The sequence below is a fragment of the Taudactylus pleione genome, unplaced genomic scaffold (genome assembly GCF_031769625.1).
Source record: "Taudactylus pleione unplaced genomic scaffold, aTauple2 ptg000318l, whole genome shotgun sequence".
Taxonomy (NCBI): Eukaryota; Metazoa; Chordata; class Amphibia; order Anura; family Myobatrachidae; genus Taudactylus; species Taudactylus pleione.
In genome coordinates, this window is record NW_028284719.1 from 2,755,458 (window position 1) to 2,760,761 (window position 5,304).

Below are 5,304 nucleotides of genomic sequence, written 5' to 3' on the forward strand. Positions count from 1 at the left end.
ATGTCTGAGTAGTGGACATTGGCTGGATGGATGATTCCTTCAAAAGCTTCTCAATAGGTAATGATCTACCTTAATTATTCTTATCTTATATAGCCCTCAGCCATTTTCTAAATCATACATTATGTACAACTCTTATCATGTGACATAAAGTTTATATAAGATAGTAATTTTTAGTTAAGTCATTATTTACAGTAAGTGCCATCAGAAAAATAACACTGATGAGTAGTATAATGAGGTTATACTAATGAGAAAAGAGATAATAAATACTGATATCTAATGTTGTTTAAGGCAATGCACTACCATAAAATGGTTTTAGTCTATATTTAGATATGATTCCTGACTCAATGGGAGATAATGTATTTACTTATAAATGTGCAAAACTCAAATAAGTCAGAGGTTTACTTTTGTTGTTTTAACTTGTCCTTTACTGTACTTATCAGTAGATGGTCAGATATGCCCAAGAAAATGGAGATATAATAATAGGAGACAGAAAGAGACTAAAAGGAAAATAAAAAAATAGAATGAGTGCAAAACAAGAAGAAAAGAGAATATAGAGAAAAATATAAGGAAATGAAAGTGATAAGTTCCCTATTTGATAAGAACTTTTTTCTTTGTCAAACTTAAAACATGTACATCCTGTTAACCACCTTATTGTCTCACACATGTTTCCAACACTGCTGTCTAAGGCCTTATACTTTTATCTTTTCACTTGGGACTTTGAACTACCTATTCCTCCTTAAGTGTTAACCAAAAGTAATACTTGAATTCAGACTCTTATCACACATTCAGATCCCGTGAAGGCTGATTAAACAAATCATTCATATGATGGTCAGATTATAACCGACTTTTAAATAAATAGTAAAAAATAAATATTGTTTAAATTATTTAAAGTCCACTAAAGAATTAGATAATAAAACTGGTCCTTATACTTAGCAATTCTTGAACAGAATACAAGTAAAGTACAAATACAAGATAATACAAAGGTAACATTTATAGTTACGTGCAGCAGCATGTCATCCTAGAACTTCAATCCCCAGCCCTTTCTAACAGCGTTTAGTAAAAAATAGTTATACTTTTCTTTATCTCTATTAATTTACATAAACATGACATTACTTTAAACATTAATCATTATAGTGGAATAACCAGAACTTGATTGGATTCATCCTCCATCTTGGTGGCCTTGGCTTCACCTAGCGGTCATCATTGTTCAGTAATTACATGCAATGCAACTTACCAAGCTAATTTGGATATTTGGATGCTAGCTATAAGTCATCGTCATCTCCACACTTGCATTGCTTTTCTGAAACATATGTCAGAACAAAATAGCTGTACATGGAGGCCATTTTAGGATTTGCAATTTTATTTTTATTTGTTAATTATTACAAATAGAACTTTTCTAAATCGATATTAGTTGTTACAAATAGAACTTTCAACAATGATATTAGTTATTAGAAATATAACTGTCTACATCAATATTCTACATTGAATTTATAAACATTTCATAAATAGAAATTTTTTCATTAAAACAGATTTATCTCCATCTTAATATTTATTCTAATCCAAGGTTAGTGAAAATTGCTAAAAAGAATAAATATATAACATGTTTCTTGTTCTAATGAAAACTGCTGTATTCATATCTCTCATTATTTTGCTGTCACATTCTATATCACAAACATAATTGCTTTATTCTTTAAAGGTATTGTATTCTTTTACGGTATGTTTATTAAAAATTAGCTGCATACACATCTGTAAAATGCCTGTAGCAGTCATTTTAAATTGTTTGATTCCATTATTTATACATTTTACTAATACCTATTATTTTAACACATTTTTAGCCATAATTACTTTACTATTAATCATAATTAATATCATTAATCACATAAAACATATCTTAGTATATACAGTATTTTAGATACTTTATTAAGAATTAATTAAACTAATACAATTACTAGAAATATACTATTATCTTGCATTAAAAATTTTTATTAGAAAACAAATACTACTGGTAAATGTATAGATTTTATATGTATATGATGTCATTTAATACTTAAAGTTCATTTATTATTTGTTTCACTTGTATAACTAATTTAACTGTTATGCGAAGAAGTAGAATAACAAATAAGTCTTACTGGTGCACTCTTAATCAGATTAGATAAGTAAAGTAAGAAAACATTTTTTTTAGAAAAAGACAAAAAGATATATATATATATATATAACTTAACCTTTAATAAATCTAATTTAAAAATAGAAAAAAAAGTGTATACCTAGATACACATCTTGATACCTGAGATTTCAGAAAACATACATAGTTTATAAAATTACATATCAATAAATTGTGCACATTTGATCAATCTGGCGAAAATATTTGATACCCAATTCCTTATGTACTGTGATTATAAATAGTGGATATCATGGATTGACAGGAAAATTGGGATAGATACCCACCTTCTTTGATTATCAAATGTGTAAACAATGTTATTACTCAACCGAGTAATGGTTTAAACACATCACGAAAATTGCAGCCGCATATTACAATAATAAATCATAATATTCATATATGAAAACATAAAAAATAATCCATAGATAGTTTGAGAGATCTATCTGGTCATTTAAATTCACTCTAACCAGACGGTAATGTTTACTTAGCCGAGGTGATTGATAAGAAAATTAGAATTAATACTCTAAAGCAAACAATAAATCTGGAAACTCATGTATATACACATCTATAGTCAGAGTGCATATTAATAACAATGGTAAATGGTACAATCAGATGTGCAATCAGAAGTAAATTTACAATCAGATGTACAATCAGATGTACAATCAGAAGTAAATTTAATCACAAAAGTAAACAGACTGTGAGGCTCACTTAACCAAGGTAATTAAAAATAAATTAGAATTGATACTCTAATTCAATCGGTCCATGTGAAAATTCATTTAAATACACATCTGTGATCAGAGTGCAAAGTGCTTACAATGGTCAGTATTGAGTTGTTAGTACATATGAACCACAATCAGAAATGGATTTAATCACAAAAGTTCAAATATATATAGATATAAATGCCATGGTATTAAATGATATTAATGTGTGTACCAGATAAGAATCACTGTATCACAGAGTTTAAAGAAAAGCCTGGGGAGAAGATGTGTTATACAACTTCTGCTGTCCCTTGTCAAATAAATTTCAAGCAAGGGATGAGAGAGAAGTAAACATTGTCCCCAGGAAAACTACAGTTTGAGAGCGCTTCTGCTGTCCCTGCTCCTGACAGTGTCTCCCCTCTGTTACTAAAAAGCATTGCAGAGGAGGAGTTTCAGTCCAGCTTGAATGAGAGAGCGCTATAGAGATAGAGAAAAAACAGAGAGATACCTCGTGGAGAAATAGTAGGCAGGAAATGCGGCTGCCGGTGGTATATCAGCTGGGCTGTGGAGTACAAACAGACCACCAGGTATCGTAGGCAGGAAATGCGGCTGCCTGTGGATCAGCTGGGCTGTAAAGTACAGATAGCCTGTCGGGTGGACGCGTGTTTCGCCTCAGAAGGCTTGGTCACCTAATCATCATGAGGTAAGACTTCTATCCCTCCCCCTTTAATCTATGAACATCATTCCAATCATGCTCCTTGCTCATTGATTGACATACAGTGGTGGCCAAAATTGCGGACACTTTTTGCAATTTGAATGTTTTTGCTTATAAAAACTGTTACACATCATGCAGTGCAATGATTCATATTCAATGAAAGGAAATGTAATGCTGAATTCAACACAATAAACAGAGGTCAAATATTTGCATTACAAGGGAAGTTATGCAGTGAAATCAACACTTAGGGTGAAGATCCCTTTGTACTTATGATGTTACTGTCCTATCAGTATTTCGCTCGGAATCCTTTATTTTTCACCCTTAGTGTTGTTTTCACTGCATAACTTCACTTGTAATGCAAATATTTGACCTATGTTTATGTGTTAAATTCAGCATTCAATTTCCTTTCATTTGATATATGAATCATTGCACTGTGTGAAGTCAAACAGTTTTTATAAGCATTTGAATTTGATAAACATTCAAATTTCAAAATGTGTCCGCAATTTTGGCCACCAGTGTATTCATGGGCCAACCAGCGAGTAGAATTGTAGGGACCAAAGAAACTAACTAAGCAAGGAATGTTTCTGCTTAATAAAAATAAATAAAGAATAATGTAAAGAGAGTGGAGGAGAGTGAACACCTCCAAACTTACAAAAATTAAAAAATATGTGATTGCTTCAGACCCATGGTTACCTAGAGGCAGCAGGGTAATGTCCACAAAAGCTGGATAGCTTTATTTTTGCACTGCAATTTATATTTAAGATTGGACATGCCTCTCAAATTTAGGGGAAAAACTTACTGATGTTTGGTTTAAAACCTAAACCTATGGTATCAGGTGGACATTGCCATTGTGTTGCTGTAAAAAAAAATGACTATCATCCATCAGGCTTTAGCTTCAATTGAATCCTGATGCCCATGTCAGATGATTTTTTTGCAGCTCTAAATGCCAATGTTTTAAATTTTCAGTTCAAAACCAATAGTAAATAGTAGTCAAAAAAGGACAGCAAACCCATCCAAATAAAAGCACTGCACCAATCATACTGATACTTTGTTAGGTTGAAAGCCTTTAAAAGTTCAATTTAAAAAAAAGCATGGGGTCCCCCCAAATCCATAACCAGCCACAGACTTTTCAGCATGGACTGGTATGGGAAAATATAGGGAGAAACAGTGTAGGATACCCCCTGTTTTTCTACAACCAGTACTGGGCTGATGCAGCCAGTGAGATAATGACACAGCAGGAAGACAGTCAGCATGGAATCTCCCTTACATAACATTTACCAGACCCAAATTGGCCTTTCCAGGGCTGGATTTCCTCAAATTGTTGGTTCCCCATCCCGAGGATTAACTATACATGGGCTACCAAATTCATGAATTGTTTCCCATTCATTTCAAGTAGGCATAAAATGGTCTTCTGAAAATAACAAACCAGAAATGCAAACCCCACCAATACGCACTGTGCAGTGTACAGTGCACACACAAACTAACAGGTCAGTATCAAACATAAGGTCATAGGATTAATTGGAGAGGCACTGTTTGGCTGAGAGCTCTGCTCCTATACTCTGAGCCAATCAGCACTTTCCAATTTATTCCCATGACAGCATTAAACACCCAACCTGTTCTGTTCAGTACTGGTTATAGAAAAATAGGTGGAACCCCATGCCATTTTTTCCATACTTTCCCATACCAGCCTATGATGAGATATCTGGGACTGGTTATGGATTTGACGGTGATAC